This window comes from Dipteris shenzhenensis, chromosome 6 (genome assembly GCF_047967505.1).
Source record: "Dipteris shenzhenensis isolate YYH24624 ecotype China chromosome 6, Dip_SZ_1.0, whole genome shotgun sequence".
In the NCBI taxonomy this organism is placed as follows: Eukaryota; Viridiplantae; Streptophyta; class Polypodiopsida; order Gleicheniales; family Dipteridaceae; genus Dipteris; species Dipteris shenzhenensis.
In genome coordinates this window covers 16,078,520-16,097,686 of record NC_141601.1, presented here as the reverse complement: position 1 = coordinate 16,097,686, position 19,167 = coordinate 16,078,520, and the positions used below count along the sequence as shown (strand labels likewise).

General features: G+C 42.6%; 1 non-coding gene across 1 annotated transcript; it reads left to right on the top strand.

The window, feature by feature from the left end:
• The first annotated feature begins 18,614 nt into the window (after positions 1 to 18,614).
• Positions 18,615 to 18,774, top strand: LOC147900851 (U1 spliceosomal RNA). The gene has a single exon (XR_015541256.1). It is a non-coding gene; the product is annotated as a U1 spliceosomal RNA (small nuclear RNA).
• Positions 18,775 to 19,167: the final 393 nt, after the last annotated feature.

The following is a 19,167-nucleotide window of genomic DNA, read 5'->3' as shown; positions in this document are numbered from 1 at the left end:
GATGGTTACCTTAACGGGGGCAAATTGAAAAGATATTACACCCCCCTCACCTTGCAGACCCTCCACGCCATCCATGGAGAAAAGAAGCTTAAGGTTGAGGTAGCCCGGATGAAATGCCAGGCCATTGAAGAAGCCAAAGGCAACACTTGAACATCTAGGATTGATTGATTAACTAATGGTAGATCCAACTAAGAATTGCAGGGCCAAGCTTGCATATCTAGGTGCTTGTGGATCCAGGAATGACGAACCATAACTTCATCTCTTGTGGGGTATGGGAAGCGCTGTAGTAGGTACCCCTCAACCTTACTGTGGCTTCAATATGCACCATCAACGATCGACTCTTAAGCACCTTAGGGTATGTGGACTTAAAACTAATGGTTGTTTGCTAGGAAGTAGAGATTTGTTTTTATGTTCTCCCCACAGATGCAATCGATGAACAGATGATAGTCGGGAGGACCTTGTGTTACACTATGAATTGCCGAATCGATTGGAGGTCTCAGACAACAACTCTCACAAATAACGGGAGAACTATAATAATTCCACTTTGTGAAATTCATAACACCTCCCCCATAGGACCACCACCCACAAAGGCAAGGAAATTTTAAACGAAGGCAATTCCAAGGCCCCCTCCACCCCCAGCGCTCAACACTTTGACCCTCGGAAGGAAGTCCAGGCCCGGACCACAATGACAGATAGCCATGATGCAAGCTACTCTTCCACCCCTACCACTCACCCAAAAATGTTGCGAGCAATAGGTACAAGAAGCCATCCTTTGTGCACAATGCTACATCAATAGAAGTTAATGGCCCGGAAGGACCGAAGGAGGAGAAGAATCTCTGATCCCTTCTTGGCCTACACTAACATGGGGCAATCCTCTCCAAGAGAGAAGAGCTCAACACCGCACCTTGGAAGCCTAGGGCTACTATTAAGACAAGTGAGCTGCTTGGGTTCAAAAACTTCCTATGACACGAAATACCGATCCCAACTCACTGGGGTTTAGAAGCTAGCAACACAAGAACCTGTGTCAACTCCAGACGTAGTTCCACAAGAACCTACCCTCGAGCCCATGGTGAACGACCAAGCCCACAGAGTGTCATGATTCCGCGCATAGTGCAACTCAATGAGAAGGTCACGCAGGTCATTGAGGAAGCAACACAAGAACCGACCCCTAAAAAGGAGGTAGTTACACAAGAACCTTCCTCTAGGCCAGTGCGCACACCATCAAGGGACACTTTACTCATCAATAGACCACCCATAGTGTTACCCCGGTATAGCCTACCTACTACATCAAGGGTCGTGGTACCACAACAGTTGGCTTCCACACCAATTTTACAACCACACAAGAACCCGTGTGCCTTACCTCAAAAGAGTTCCATCAGAGTGAATGCAATAGCACCAATACACCCCTGACAACTAGGATGAGGCATAAACTCAACACATGCTCTACTTGGTTGATGATGTGGTATGCTGCTGGTCGGAATTTGTCTCCATTGCATTCCACATAATCATCAAGTCTAGGTCTAGGTGAGTCTGTATGATAGGCATATCACTCCCATGCACCAATAGCTCACAAGTCCTTGGTATTTCAATGCATCCATTCACATTCATGCTCAACATTAGGTGAATACGGCCAATACATCTCTTGTGCAATATCTTCATGTTTGCATCCTTGCACGCTAACCTCATGAGTCTATGCGACACCTAGTCCATTCACCCCATTTTTCCCTTTGCACGATGCCCTCAGCATCCATAGCCCCCTTCTTTTCCTTGTTCCCACCCCCTCCTTTCCCGCTCTATCATTTTTCCTCTCTCTTCCTCTTTCACCCCCCCTCTCTCTCACAAATTTTGACAACTACTAGCCTCACCACTATCACATGGCCTTTCTATTATCCCCATGACCGCCTCTATTCTGTTATCCCCACGGCCATTTCCTTTTTGCTATCCCCATGACCATCACCTTTTTGTTATCCCCATGGCCGGTTGCCATAGCTTCTATCCTACGAACCGTCACCTTCCTGCTAACCCGCTGACCATCGCCATAGATCCAGTCCCCACGACCTTTTGCCTTATGCTATCCCCTCGACCATAGGGATACCAAACACTATAAAAGGCCCCCCTATCCCCCCGGGTCATCGCCTTAGCAAAAATAGCAGAAATACGTCAAATTTCTGACAGACCTTCCCCAACCCTCTGCCCTCTTCCAGCCTACATTCTAGCCCCCAGCCTCCTCCTTCTCCATTGACTCTCTTCTCATGCAACTACCCTCCTTTTTTCCCATGGATCCTGCGAGACAGCAGAGCTCAGCCTCCACCCCCAAATCTATAGCCCATTGGCCCCTCCGAATCCTAGAGTACACCCTCAGGGACAATCCGAATGCCATCTAACATTCCAACAAAGGACTTGCAAATGGAGGAGGAAATCTCAACACAGTAGGCTACTCAAGATGTGTCAATGATAGCTACAACTACTCCCTCCAGGACATCCAGGAAGTGTACTCTAGCTCCAACCCAAGGGGAGTACAAGATTGTGTAGTCCCAGATGCACTCGCCACTTGGAGAAGCCTGGCTACAACAACTCCACAGATGCGCAATCCACTCAAGAAATTATGGAAGTTCTCCCCCTCACCCAGCTCATTACCCAGTCTATTCCCCTCACTGAATCCGATGCCAGCCTTTAACCTCGTTGGTGCTTCCCTTTTTTCAAGAAGGAGCAATTTTGGTGCTACTATCGCAACGCACATGTCAACCAATGGATCCACCCCATTTACATGCCCATGGAACACCAATGGACCTGGGCCCACTTCCAAGAGCTCCAACAAAAGGCCCAATATTCTTTACAACTTCCCGAAGATCAATTTTCCCAAGGAAATGACTCAGGAGGGATTTTGCTTCCACGGTCATTGTAACAGTCCACTTTAACTACCTCATCCTCTTGCTCCTCAATGATCTCCCCACCCCCACTCAGCCAATTGACGACAAGCGCCATAATCTCAATAACCAAATTGTATTCAACCTCAACATTGGCCCCTCTCAGTTCTAGGACCTCCGCCTCTACCTTCAAGTCTGCAACCTCCATGGCCATCACCTTCGAGGACATGTATGCCACCCACTTTTGTAAGTTATGCTCGTAATTCACATGGATTAGACCCCACCAATTGGACCACTACACAGTACCCAAGACAGTCCTCTCCACCCACCTACTCTAGTGCAGCTGATTCGAGAGTGGCTCAACAACAAGAAGGGGGGCATGTTAACAACCGTAGCCATGAAGTAGAATGATGCATCTAGCCATATGAGTTTTGAGCCCCAAATGGCTCAACACCAAGCTAGGCCTATGGGGTTTGAGCTGTAAATTGCTCAATATTGACCTCACCATATGGGTTTTGAGCGTCAAATCTCTTAGAACAAAGGCAGGCACTCGGACCATCCAAATTGGCAAGGATAATATAAGAGCCATTTGAATCCTATATAAAGATAACACAAGAGCCATTTGAAGACGAGAGGAGGTTGAGAGAATGCCTTGGTGCCATATGGGCCCATGTGGGGTAGCAAAAGAGAGACAAGAGAGAGTGGTATAAGGAAAAGTGTTGGCCCTCCTTTCCAAAGGTGACTTGTATAAAAGGCCAAATGGTTGACTTTGGTCTTCATTATTGTATGCACAAGTTTGGAATACAAGCTCCCTCTTCTCTTCCACGAGTCTCTTTGGGTGTCCTCTTGTTTCCTTTATGCCTTTGTGTTTGCCACTCCATCCCCATTCGTTCTCCTCTTCTTCTCCCCTTCTCCCTCGCTTCTACCATCTCCCCTTTCCCTCTTTCTTTGGTGTAAAGACATTGCAACAACCCGGGAGCCACTTGAGTGACACAAGCGAATGGCTCGTGCTTTGCATTGCTCTCACAAGGAGTAGCTTGGAATGGAGACTCTGATGGCATTCCTTCAAGAACCCCATGACATGTGAGTTACCATTGAGACTAGAATGCAGGGCACAATCTGAGGAGCAACAAGCTAGACTCAGGGAGGGATCTGACAGGTAGATCAAAACCCTCTAGGATCTCTTAGCGCAAGAGTGCGCCCTGAGAGTAGCCATGCAGGTATAAAACAAGAGACTATGTACCTCTGGCCAACCCAAGTAATCAACATTAGAAGACAAGAAGCAGTAGGAGTTCTAGATGTATTGGGAGGTATGTGGTTCTCTGGTTAACCGTAGTTAACCCTCTTGGTAATAAACCAAGCCTCCTCAACCGAAGTCAGGTTTACTTGACCAGAGTCGAGTATCTTTGACCGTAGTCAATTCTTTGACCATTAAAAGAACTCTTTGACCATAATTAACACAGATAAAAACTCTTTAATTATGATCAGATAAATGGTCAAGTGCACTTAGACTTAGGACATTTACATTGTGGTGACAAAAAGTGAAGCTGAAAGGGGATATATAGTAGCTCAGTTGGTGTTGGCCAGCATGGTATATGCTTGTCGGAGGTTCCGACCATATTTGTTGTCTCAAACTTTTGTAGTCTTAACCAATTGTACCTTGCTTCCGCAATTGTTGAGCAATACTTATCTCTCAAGATGTATGATTAGGTGGATAACTGAATTGCAAGAGTATTCATTTACCTTCTTGGTAGAAGAATCTACAAGAGCATTATTGGCTAATCTACTCACGTACAAAGAGGGTCCCATATTGGTGAAAGAAGTTGAAGAACGCACTGCAAAGATGGAGGACCAAGTTTTGGAAAATGCATTTGTCTTGCATTTTGATGGCTCTTTCAAAAAGAGTTTAAACAAAGCAAGCGAAGGAATTGTAGTGCACGATTCAGAGGGGAAGGAGGTTCAAAGGGCATGCATTCAGCTTAAGGCATCAGGCAGCAATAATGAAGCTGAATACACAGCTTTGTATGAAGGCCTCCAGGTATGTGCTAACCTGGGAATTAGGACATTGATAATCAAAGGTGATGCTTTGCTGGTTGTAAAATAGATTTTAGGTGTTTGGAAAACAAAACATGTCCATCTCAGGAACTGGGTGAGTATTATCAAGAAAAGATTAGGACAGCTTGAAGCTTGGACTCTACAGCATGTGGATAGAAGTCAGAATACTGTTGCTCATGATGCTACCTAGGGAATGACTGAAGCACATGTGAAGGCTGCAAGAATACAGATTTGTGGAAGCCTGTCAACCTTATGTCATGATTGGTGACGTTCTGTACATGAAGGGAGCTAATTTGATTCTCAGGAGGATACCATGGCATTTAGAGATCTTGCACATATTAGAAGCCAATCATGAAGGTATATGTGGAGGCCATTTTGCCTTCAAGATCATGTTGAGGAAGATTCTGACAGAGGGGTATGTATGGCATTCTTTACAAAGGGACATCACGCATTGGTGTAAGTCTTGCTTCCAATGCCAGCAAATGGGTAAGAGAATCCTTCATCCAAAGCTTCAAAATGTAGTTGCCTTTAATATCTTTGAGAAATGGGGTATTGATGCAATCAGACCAATGCCAATGACTGCACGAGGAAACTGCTACTTATTGACTGCTGTTGATTATCAGCCTTGATGGGGTGAGGCAAAGCCTATAAAGGCGGTCAATGCGAAGACAGTCAATAAGTCTATTTGTGAAGATATCTACTACTGATTCGACATACCCTTGGAGCTTGTATTTGACTGTGGACCCAGGTTCAGAAGTGAATTGATGGATCTCCTTTGTGACAAACTAAAAATCAAACATAGGTATGCAACTTCTCACTATCCACAGTGCAATGCTATGGATGAGTATTTCAATGGTGTGTTAACTGGCATTATGGGAAAGATGATAAGAACCCATGAGAAAAGTTTGGACCTCACTACATCATGGTGTTTGTGGGCATATCGTGTTGCTGTAAAACAAGGTACACATAATAATGGATAACTCAGCATTTATTCAGACATAAGGTAATGTGTGTCATGTAGAAGCAATGTAACAATGTGTTGATGCTTGATATCTTGAGATGGCTACTAAGCCAAGCTAGTAAGGCATGGGTTCTTTGGTCTACCAAAGAGGGTGGGGAGACACCTACTGTTGCTAAAGCCTAGCAAAGTGCTAAAGGATGATGCCATCTAAGGTGTCAAGACAAAGTGCTAGTTACTAGTTATATAAATCACGCACTATGATGTCATAGAGTCATTAGACCTGTGATGAGGTATGAACCTCATATGAGAGAAGTAGATGAGGAACCAAGAAGGATTTTGATGTGAATAAGCAGTGACAAGCTTCTTATGTGAATTCCAATGCGGGTTTATTGATTGTTAGGTCAAACCTTTCAATTGAGGACAACTGCTTTTGAAGGATAAAACCTTCCCTAAACCACAATAAAGATAAATTTGAATTGTAGATCTATCCACTTGGAATTTGTATGAAAATCATGGGCATACTGTTGGAAAAAACTCAAAGTTTATGCAAGAAATGAAAGAACTCAGTAAAGGAAACACAAAGTTGGAATAAGACTCAACATGTAGAATAGAACTATTATTCCAAATGGAAAATTGAGAGAAAACACCCATCTACATCTCCTTAGACCTATGGGTTTTCTTGGAGATTACATCATAGCAGAAGATCTAGAGAGTAACATTCCAGAACTTGATGTGCGGAAAATAGATAAATGCAAAAGGAGAACTCTAACATGAGAGATGTGAGAGAGCTTCCTAACTACAGTACATTGCTTTATTTATACTGATGGCATAAATGGCCTTACTACAGCTGTACATGAGTTCCAAATCGGCATACAAAACTGAGCTAAGAAAACTCCCCTGATTGCGATTCCGGGAGATGAGCTATGCTGCTGAAATAGAACCCCAAATCTCACAGCTGTTGCTGTCCCAAACCTGAACTGTGGTGTTGCTAGTCCCCTCCACCTTGGGCCTAAACTGTACCACGGTGGATCTGGGTTGCAGTATGGATGCTATGTTGGAGCGGAGGAGGGCTGCACAAGGGCCAGAAGACTGCGCTAGGATGGAAGCACACTAACATGCACAAGATAGTACGTCCATGAACATTGCTTACATTAACATGCATAAGATAGTACATCCATGGACATTGCTAACAAGAATGTCCATGGACATTGCTAACATGAACATGCACAAGATAGTACACCCATGGACATTGCTAATAACAAGAACGTTTGCGGAGCACATTTAATCTGAGTAATAATGTACTAGCCAATCAATTGTCATAGATTAGAAGTTTGCTCTACATTTTGACATAGATTTTTTAGCTTGTGATTCATCATACACCATGGTCACCATAATTCCTTATAGTTTTTCAAGACAATCTAGTTGGTGAAATAAACCTTCAATTAGCACCATTATCTAGTATTTTACTCATAATCATGCAAGAATTTGCATAGTCCAGTAGACCTTGATGCTACCATGTTGGACCTTGGGTTAGACCAACAAGCAGACTTACTACCATAGGCACAAGAATGGGTGGTACTCGTGACTTATAATCACGCAGCTCTTTGTTAACTTTTGAATGGCGAGCTATAGCGGACAATGAATGTTTGTTAAATTATGAATGGTGAGCACGACAATAGGAGATAGTGACCCTGCATTTAGAGTAGGGGCAACCACAAACCAAGGGCGATAGACCAGTAGTAGGGAGCACGAACCGAGTGTATTAGTTTTAGAAGTCGGTTTTGCAGTAGTGTAGAAGAGTCATTTTAATAGGAAGAAGAGGGCAGAGTGAGTCTTGTTGTGAAATCTATGCTCTCTCTCTCTAACCTAGCTTGCTAGGATAGGAGTTTGCTATTGAGTGAACAGTTTAAGCCAACATGGCTTGCTAGTAATAGACTTCGCTTTGATACAAGTGTGGATTTATTTCCATTGTCTATTTTGCTCTCATTTGTCTATTAATTGATAACAATTTGATTTACCCATCATCATGCGTTTTATCCTTCAACAGCAACTCAGACCTTTGAAGTATTTTGTTGCCATCTATGTTTGACACAACCAAGCATGCACGTAAACAATTCGCTAAGGATTGCAATAGGGAGAATTTTCACGCGAGCACTACACACTTGGGTTAATTGTTCACAAGCAACACAGACTGAGGGTCTGCAGCGTGAGGGGGGTGTAATATCTTTTCAATTTGCCCCCGTTAAGGTAACCATCCATTTCCACTCCATTTAGGGTAGCCATTCGGCATGCGCCTTGCGGAGTAATCTCCACCATGCGATAGGGACCCATGACCCTATATTTAAGATTACATTTGGTGTTGCGGAGGCTATAGAGGAGTGCAAGATCTCCTTCCTCAAGGTCCTTGTTTGTGAGGTTGTGGTCGAACCATTTTTTGCACCATGCCTTCTTCTCTTGGAGGCAATAGGCTGCACACAATCTTATTTCCTCTAGCCATTTGAGATCAATCAAGCCCTCAAACAAGGAATTTTCGGTGAGCCTTTCCTTGACCGTGATGCAAAGGATGGGCACTACATATTACATTGGCATAACTGCTTCTACCCAAAAGGCTAGGTTGAAGGGGGTCCAATTCGTGTTGTAAGACATTCGGTAGGCCCACAATGTGGCAATGACCTTGTGTTCCTAGTCGGTTTGACTGGCTTACACGGTGTAAGTTATAATCTCACAGCATTTCTTGTTTGAGCTCCTAGCCAGGCCATTTACCCTAGGGTAGTATGGCGTTGACTTCCTATGTATGATCATGAATTCACTAGTCAGGATCGCTATAGTTTCATTAAGGAAACAACTTTTCTTATGGCTCGGCCCTCCACCCATTTGGTGAAATAATCTGTGGCTAGGATAATGTATCTAGCCCATGTTCCTCTAGCTGCTGGTTTGATCGGGCCAATAAAGTCTATGCCCCATTTCTCAAACCACTATTCAGTTAATAGTCCCATTAAGGGCATCATGTCCGCTTTATTTGGGATTTGCACTCTTTGGCTTGATGAACTCAGTTGCATCTTTGAAGAGAGTTGGCCACCACCATAGGATTCCCTGCAACTTTTTATGTACCGTAACATCAACGGCGGTGAAGTGACCACCTGCAATCCCTCAATGTGCTTCTTCAAGCACATCGATGTATTTGTGCATGATGCCATCCTTGCCCATGTGGTATAGTTGGCTTGCAATTAGCTAATATGAAGTTGCATCCGTCCCTCTTGAGGACTTTGTCTAGAGGCAACCTATTTGCCAGGTATTGGCCTATTTCGGCAGCCCACTCCGGAATTATGTCATTGAGAAATAGGGGAGCATCTAGGAGTGACTCCCGTTGGAGCCTCCCCATTGGGAAACCTGGAGAGGTGGTTTGCTAGGACGTTGGTCTTCCCTTTACGTACCACAACTATGAAGTGAAACTCCAAGAGGATTAGCATCTACCTTGTGATGTGTCCCTTTAGGCAGGGCTTGTTAACCAAATAGAATAGGGCTTGATGATCTACAAAAACGACAAACTTGATGGCTAAAGTGTAATGCCTGAACTTCTTAACCATGTAGACCATGGCTAGGTCTTACCTCTCTGTTGTCGTATAATTAACTTCGGCATCGTTTAATTGTCAATTAGCAAACTACACCGGGTAGTCTAGGGTGTACTCCCCTAGTTGTGCCTGATGGCAAAGTTTGAGGCATCTATGTGGATGTGGAATATTAGATTCCAATTCGGGGCCCGCAATACCGGTGTTGTGGCCAAAGTTGGCTTGAGGGTCTCAATGGATTTCTAACATTCCTCAATCCACTCAAAGACTACTAACATCTTATATAATGGCCGAGCTATGTCTGCGTAAAACACGATGAGCCTTCGATAGTAGCCCGTATGGCCCATAAACCGATACACTCCTTTGGCATTGTTAGGGGGAGGTAATTCTAGAAAAAGATTGATCTTGTTGTAATACGTTGAGATGCCATTCTTGGACACTATGTGACTAAGAATCACACCATGTTTGACCCAATTTTGGCACTTGAGGGGATTCAAGGATATCTGATACAACCTACATATTTCAAGGACTAGTTTTAGGTATCTCAAGTGATTATCCCATGTCTAGTTCATGCACACATCATCCAAGAAAACTTCTATGAAGTCCCTTAGGTACTCCTGCAAGACGGTGATCATCAACCATTGGAATGTGGCGGGTGCATTGGTAAGCCCAAATGTCATTACTTTGGCCACGTACACACCCCACTCGGTTGCGAAGGTAGTTTTATGTTGATCTTGTGGTGCAATAGATACTTGATTGTATCCCGAGAATCCATCTAGAAGCTACAAGCTTTTTTTTCGGCTACTCTATCTAGAACATTTTTCGTGAAAGGCAAGGGATAGTGGTCATGCCTAGTGGTAGAGTTGACTTTTTTCAGATCCACGCATACTCGAATCTTTCCATTCTTCTTTAGGACTATCACGATGGGTGACACCCAGTCTGTATGCTCTATCTCATAGATGAATCCTGCATCTATGAGTTTCTGGATATCCTCCCTCACTATGAGCACTTATTTGGCATTCATAAGATAGAGATGCTGACACAATGGCCTGACATCATTTAGCATGGGTATCGGGTGTTGCACAACTCTAGCGGCCACAACCTTCAGATCTATCTATTTCTAGGCCATGAAGTCCTTGTACTCTCGAAGGAGGGCAATTAAAGCATTCTCCATATTGGGAGTGAGGTCATCTGCTATGAATATTGGTTGTGGGTCCTCCCCTTCGGGCGCCAGTTTTACCTCCTTAGCTAGGCCATCGTATCCTTGGAAGCACCATTCTTCCTGATTTCTCTTAGCCTATTGGTATAAGATCTTGCGATACTCGATCATGTAGGCCTTATAATGGGAAGGTATATTTCGTAGGTCCTCCTTCTCTTCGTCGTCCTCCTCCTCGACTCCCCTTGGGGTGTATTCCTGTTGGCCCTGGCAAGAGCGGGATTTTGGGAGTTGGGAGCTTCAAACTTGAGGGATGCTCCTTCATGGCACTTATGAAGAGGTAACCTTGCTCAATTGTGATTCCCAATTGGAGGAGAACTCATAGAGTCAAGAACTTAATCTTGGCACTAAAGACATGCATACAACAGTAGTGTTAAGTGCCAATCTTTTCGCCAAGCAATTGTAGATTGTTAAAGAGCTCTTTACCAAGTACAAGAATGTGTTTGCCTAGGATTACACTGATCTTTGGGGAGTTCCTTCGGAGTTATGTAACCATAGAATTCCTTTGGTACCAGATGCCAAACACATTCGGCAAAAAAGATACGTAATGAATCCCAATTATACCAAACAAGTGAAAGCTGAATTAGATCAACATCTTCAAGCAGGTCATAAATGCTATCGACTACAGTAATTTTTTGTTTCCCATTGTGTTAGTTCCAAATAAACTTCAAGTATGTGTGCATTATAAAAAATTGAATGCTTAGACTATTCATGATCCATTCTCAATACCATTCACACATGGAATTCTAGATCAAGTTGTAGGACATGAAATGTATTCATTCATGGATGGTTACAGTGGCCACACACAAATCTCTGTAGCTCCAAAAGATCGATCTAAGACTACGTTTATTACCGAATGGGGTGCTTATGTAACTTGCATAATGTTTTTTGGTTTGAGGAATGCTTTTTGATTTTTGGTTGGTTGATGCCTCTGGATATGCATTAAGTATCATTTTGGGACAACCTGATGGTCGATTTCATTACCCCTTGTATTCTAACGGTCGATGGTTGACACCTATTGAGTCTAACTATAGCACAACCAAGCGTGAAGCTCTTGGCATGATATTGAGTGTACAAAAATTAAGGCTTTATTTATTGGACAATACCTTTGTTTTCTATGTTGATCATTAGTCCTTAACTTTATTTAATCAATAAGACTGTTATTCAAGGGTAGCTTGCATGTTGGATGCTACTTTTGTAGGAGATCAACTTTAAGATTATGCATAAGCTTGGTAAATCACAAGTGGATGCTGACTATTGTGTCAACTACCTACAACAAGCGGTTTTTAAAGAACTTCTTGATGCCAAGCTCTTTGAGTTGATTATTATGAACATGCATATGCTCAATTGATAGATTACTTGTCTCATATAACACAGTAGGCCAAGAGACAAATGCAAGTAGTTAGCCTTGAAGGCTTGGAAAGTCACCTTAATGGTGGGCATATTTATTGATAGTGTGGAGATGGTGTTCTGCGTTGATGGGTTCTACCTAATGAACCTGCCATAGTCTTGCAAGAAGCTCATTCGTGGCCATTTGGTGGACACTTCTAGGGAGAATTGATAGCTCAAAAGGTCTTGCAACCAGGTCTCTGGTGGGAATTTTATTCAAGGATTCTCATACTAAGTGCATGTAGTGTGATATATGCCAATGTAATGGAAATCTTTTGCCAAATTTATATATGCCATTGCAGCCTACGTATCCTTGGGAAGCATTCCAGAGATGGGGATGGGACTTTATTGATCCTTTCAAGTGTGCTCGGGTCACATCAGATGATTCAAAGGAGAAGGAAAGCATGGCATGATCGGCATATTGTGCCTCAACACTTGGAAAAGGGTTTTCTGGTGTTACTATATAATGCCAAGTTAGGACCCCTAAAAATATATTTCAAAATTGGATTCAATGGGCCCAACAGGTTGACTAAGTCTTTCCCAATGGGATGGTATAGCTTGAGGATTTGCAAGGAAAATTTTCCTTTGAGTTGTATAATAGGAGGAAATTGAAGCCACTCTGAGCAGCAAGTTCCTCAGTAACACAAGGCTTGGTGGATACGGGTCACTTGGTTGAGAATGTCTTGGTTGATCTATGTGCAATAGCACTTATGCCAGTAAGCTACTTAGTGGCAGTAGAGGGAAGGAATTACATGCAGCCACGTGGGATTACGAGGGCATTAATTTAATATGATCATACCCACTAACAGGGTGTTTTACTGCATCATGCAACCACTCAAGTGACAAGACGTCCATCTTTAGATATTCGTCCTTCACTCTTTTCCTCATCATCTTCCTCATTTGTATCTACTTGTTATTGCATTGCTCTCTGCATTGCCTCTGTTGACCATAGCCCCATCCCCTTTCTAGACTTCCTTTCCCTCATTTCCATCCCCACTCCATTCTATGTGTGAATATATGATATTTGTGATCATCGAGGAGTATAGAGCATGCACACTATATATAGCAACAGAAGCCCTAGTCAATCACCTTTTTGTGGGCATGTCATGTAAATGGTGGCATAAAAAATGAAGAATACATGGACTATTTTTGGTGTACTTTGATAAAAATTCGCACAAAGATGGTTGAACCAATTTTCAATTGGATATTTCCCAAAAGAGAGGTTTGAATTGTACCTCCTTCAATGCCTGCACCAAGCTGACTGAATTGAAGTAGAACAAGGGGGAGTCAGTCCAAGATTTTGTGCTATGGATATGAGCATTGATCAATCAGTTTTGACAACTGTGCCAGATGACACGTCCATGAGATCCTTATTCATTATGCGATGTCCTCAGGTGGACTTGCATAAGCCAGAGGTAGTAAATTTGAGTAAGATATATGAGGTTGTCACTGTAAAGGAGAATGAAGGCATTAAGGGCAAGACAAAGAAAAAGGATACAGGCAATGACACTAAAGAATCGCTAGCAAAGAAAGATAATCTCAATTCCGAGTTGGCATTGAATGAATTGGGCATTCAAAGAAGCTGCCAGGTGGTAATGAGAAATGGTGCAACAAGTGTTCTAGGAATGGATACTTAGAAGAAGATTGCAAAACCGAATATTGTTACACTTTCACTAAGTTTGGGCATGATTACTCAGACTTTTGGTTCAATGGCAAAAAATTATGAGTATTTGCAAACTAGGTGATGACTAATACTCGGCCTACTAGTGGCAAACCACTGCATCCCGAGTAGAATAAGGACAAAGGAAAAAATGGTAAGGAGGAGGTATGGAGAAGAATACAATCCCTTCAAAGATTTGATGTTTTTGTTGTGGAGAGAATCATCTCCGTTCTGATTGTCCAATTTGGGCTTAGCATCTGAACTTCCTTAAAACTAACATAGAGAGAAAGGAAGAGGATCCAAAATGCCGTGTAGTTGTAGCCGAGTTACTAGACTATGGTGTATCTGACAAAGATGTTAATTGAACGGCATAAAAGGAGATAGCTACTAAAATTTCCAAAGGATTGAAGGGCAAGACACCAGCCATTGAGATGCATTTTGAGCAGTTTAAATGACTTATCTATGGATGAATTGAGTCTTAAAAATCTAAAGAACAAAGTATGGAATAGGAGCTGAGTTCTCCATCACATTCTAGTGCAGAGCTAGCCCGAGCTTGGAAAATATTCCAGAGCATGAAAATCATTATTACGTTCACGGAATCAATGCGGATAGCCCCGTATTGCCTAGAATTCTTCACACAACAAATCAAGGAATCGAAAGAGCAACCAGAGGAGATTGATTCTTTGGTTACTATCCCTGTCTTCAACACACTTGTTGTGGATGAAGAAGTGCTAGTTATCACTATTAAAGTCAAGAAGTCATAAATGGTGGTCCAAGAGTTAATATTATTTTTGAAGATATTGAGAAGATATTGCAAAATGGCTCACGTTTAAGACGTTCAAACCATCTCCATTTCGAGCCGGCAACAAAGATACATAATGAATTTGCCCAGATTGCAACTCCGTTATATGAATTGAGTAAGAAGGATGTCAAGTTTAAATGGACCACTCAGTTGTCTTTTGTATTTCGAGGCTTGAAAAGCCACGATACCGCTACACCTAATTTAAGGCAACCCATATGGGATATCATATTCCATGTGCATGTTGATGCCTCTGGATATGCATTAGGGATCATCTTGCCACAACCCGATGGTTGATTGGATTGCCCATTGTATTATGTGAGTCGATTGTGGACACCTATTGAGTCTAACTATAGCACTACCAAGCATGAAGCTCTTAGAAAGATATTGAGTGTATAAAAATTAAGGCAGTATTTACTCGACAATCCCTTTGTTTTCTATGTTGATCATGAGGCCTTTGTTGGAACATGGGGGAGAATATATGCATTGTGGCAAGAGGAGTGAGAACACAAAAGATGTAGCAATGGGTGTTCTATTGATTGTAAGAGGGGTTAATCTCTCTTATAGAAATGGGGAGAGGGTGGCCTAGATCATAGGCACCTCCCCTACATCAGTGGCAATCAGCCCCTACATCATAGGAATTGCCTAAATCAAAGGAACCTCCCATGTGGGGGAAACCCTTGTACTTACATCATCACCTGTGTCATGGTCTATGGCACTAAGTGTGTGCCTCTTCTACACACACACACACACAGAACCATATGACTGCTACTGGATGCACACATGCACCTAGCAAGTCCTTTATCACAAATATTCCAACATACCCCAAGGGTTTGTCTCTTGCTATGTCAAGGATACATCTAGTCACATAGTTTCTCATGCCATCTCATGGTGGTCAAGGATAAATCTATGGCTAGCATCTCATGCTAGCAAAGGTGCCCAAGGGTCAAGGTTCCATTTCCCTTGCTATCCTAAAGCTTCCACATACCATTCAAGATCTTATAGACCTTCTCTATAGAGGAAGAGGGTGTAGGTATAGGAAAAATGTGAGAACTGCCTATCCAGCTAAACTCCTTGCTATAGTTGAGGTAAGAACCTCCTTTCCATTGCTTTTCTCCATTTCAAAGCTCTATCCTTCCCATAATCAGTACATGTGAGGTGTAGTCAGAGCAAATTCTCTCCTTATTACTAGCCACGTTATCCATTCTAAATTTTTTTTAACACATAACTGACCCCAACTTTGTAAACTCTTTCTAAAGAGGAGCCTTGCTGCCTTAAATTTATTATTTGTCAGAGGCTTATCCTTTTGTATAAATGACAACCATCTAGAATCAAGAGTCTTGAAAGGCACCCTTCCCTAAGAAAATCATCCGACGCTTTATTCGCTCAGAAACCTTCCAAAAGAGACCTCTACAAGGGGATTCCCTTGATAAAACAAGGTTCTTAACCACACAAGGTAGAAAGGAGAAAGTTCCCCTTTTGCTCTTAGCAATTGCTGCTGATCACTTTGGTTACCCTATCTTGCCATCTCTTCAAGGGGCCTTATTAACTATTGTATAGCATCCATTCTTTGAGCTCTTACCTTATCCCTATGCTTTCTTGCTACTTTGAGAACCATTTGAGTGTTTCCCATAGCCTTTTCCCAAGCCTTTGAAATAGAAATATTCTCAGCAAAGCTCCTCCTCCAAATATTGGAGATTTGAGTCTGCACACTCTTGAATTTCAAGAGGCTAGGATCTACCTTAAACCAAGAAGTGGCTCTCCACCCACTGCCAAAATCATAGCATAAAAGGACAGGTTTATGATTAAATAGGTAGAGAGAGGAGAAGGTTTGGCCTATCATCTTGCTTGCTAATCAAGTTTTGGGATATATAGATCCTGTTAAGTCTGGCTTCCATTCTATTGTCCTGTGTCTGGTTGTACCAAGTGAATTCCCTTGCAAGGGAAGCATCTACCAATGGAGACTATCTTTTAGTTCATACCAGGCATGCACCTCTAATTCCTTGACAAGAGATTGGAGTGCCTCTACATGTGTTTTCCTTCCTTCTTCATAGTGACAGTTAGATTTTCTAGGTCTATAACATAAATATGAGTTGATGTCCTGATACGTAATTGTATATAAGTATGGGTACTATACTAGCTAGTGTTTCCACTCTTTGTTGCAAAATAGTGAATGCATCATTTAACTCCAGTAAGGTTGGGAGATCCCTTTATGAATATAGCAATTGCTTGTTGCATTACCAGTGCAAATTAATCTTGTAAGTTTACTTCAATCAACAATAACAATACAACACTCAAGCATGTAATACTAGATGCCATATATTTTGTATAACTTTGACTGTGCATGTGTATTAAGAAGCCAAACATGATTGGATTTTGGTTGTTCTTAGACGCTTTCCAGAAATTGGACCAAATTTATAATAAGTCCAAGCTTACTCTCTTCAAGGTGATGGTCATAAATAAATCATATTCTCCACCTCATTAATTCAGCCAAGGTGTTTATCTTAGAAGCTACATGTCCTAGTATCAAATCATTTCCTCTCCAAAGAAAAGAACTTTCTAGTAAATTTTAAAGCTCGTTGTTGTAGTAGTAGAATGGGAAGTGACATCATGTGACAAAGACCATTTTCTAGGTAGGTGCCAAGTGAAGAGAGAATGCAGGATCAAGAAGGTTCATCTTTAACATCAGTGTCAAAAGCATGTTGATCCTCCACAGCAGCAGCAAGAGTTATAGGAGGATGTCGAGTAGTTGAACCATTCTTGTTCTTTTGGCTGAATCTATTGCATTCTTAGTAGTAAAAGGGGAGGCATGGTAATTCGTGGACTGCCTCTACAAAAGGCTTCAGTTTCATCCTGAGGCTAATCGAGAGAGTTGTTGAAGATTGTTATAGCTTCACTAAGTCCTCGACCACCAAGATACAAAAGAAAAGAACTTTCTAGTAAACCAAACATAGAAATCAACAAGCTGTGTGGCACAATCAAGGAAAACAAGAAAAAACATTGGGTGTTGACTAGTCTGTTTCTCTGAACTCACTACCTAGGGAATCTCTAAAATAGGGGCCAAAAACCAAGGCAGGGGACTATACATCCCACGAATGCATCGCCTTTTGAATACATAGAGGATGCTTGTAGACCAAGCCTTGCAGAAACATGCCTGCCTCTTAGTGGTCATCTGACATCCCACACTGTAATATGGCAAGCATAGTGTAGCGAATGTCCTACCAAACGGCAATGGGGGTGACTACTAAGGGGACCTATGGCCTCCCATCACTAGGTTGCAGTGGGTAACCCTAGTGCTGCAAGCAATTATCCTATATACATCTCCCAAATGTTGCAAGAAGTGACGCTAGATAGAGTCTCCCAATACTCTCCTCTCAAGAAGAAATAAGACATTATTGCCAAGCAGGGAAGTCACATACCTTATCTAGAAGACCTTGTGACCCTAGATCGTGTAAGCGGGTGTTGTAATGTCAATGGAGAGGGCATGACCCGGATCATTTAGCCAAGTAGCTATACCGCATATGAAAATAGATTGTGCAATGTAATGAAAATATTGGACTCACATACAAGAGCAAAACTTGAACCGTTCATTGTGTTCATGTGAAGAAGTAATTGTAGCTTTTTCAAAACAATATGTGGAAGATGCATGGGTTAACAGGATGATGCTAAGAACTAATTGTAGGTTCTTAAAAAAAAAAGGTGGAAGATGTATGAATGAAATTGGCTAGTTTAGGCATGCCTTAAGAGAAGAGTAGAAAAAGATGCATAAAAAGGTTCAAAGAAGACAAGTGCGCTTAACGAAAAGCTCAACGAGAAAATAGAGAGTTTTTCCTAGAGAATTGGTATAGAGCCAAAACTTAAAATTGCACACTTTTGAGCAAATAATAAAATTTTTAGACCATGAGCCGGGGAAATTGTTCAAGATTGTGCATGGAGTAAAAATCAACCATAGAAGCCGAGATGTGTCGGCCCATTTGGGAGTGCATAGAAGTCATGGGGCCTCAAATCGTGCCACGTGGAAGGAGATCCCATATAGAGGTTGGCGTAGGAAGGTGGGAGGGAGGCATAGTTAAGCGCATGGCAGCACCCCCGGAAGACATACTTACCTGGGCGGGGTCAATCGGTGATCAGGAAGGCCGATGGCCTAGGGTCGGCCTCTCCATTGCACTTCGGACGGGCTGCACCCTAGCATCTCCCTACGGGGAGAGTGCACGTCATAATTTGTGGCAGCGGGGGCTCGCGTTCGCGCGGCCCCCTTCCAATCCAATTTCAACTCGCAGAGCAGAGATGCGGGGGTCGCCTCTCCAAGGTACAACCCACTTCCGACGTCATCTAAATCCATTATTGGCTGCACGCTGCTCCGAGCGCTTTTCGGTTCTTCTAGCATCTTATTCCGCACTACTGTGAGTGAGATTGGAGGGATCTTCATTGTGTACTTGGTGTGTTTTCATGGAGCTTGAGGCTGAGGCCTGTGCATGCCTTGGGCAATGTTGTTAAGCCTAGACATCAAGTTGCGATTGAGGAGTGGAAGGATAAAGACATTGAGGCATTGTCAATGATCATTGGCACGACAGCAGCAGATTCCGTCCTTCCACACATGAATAGTCGCAATGATGGCAAGTGAGGTATGGAGAATCCTAAAGGACTTGTA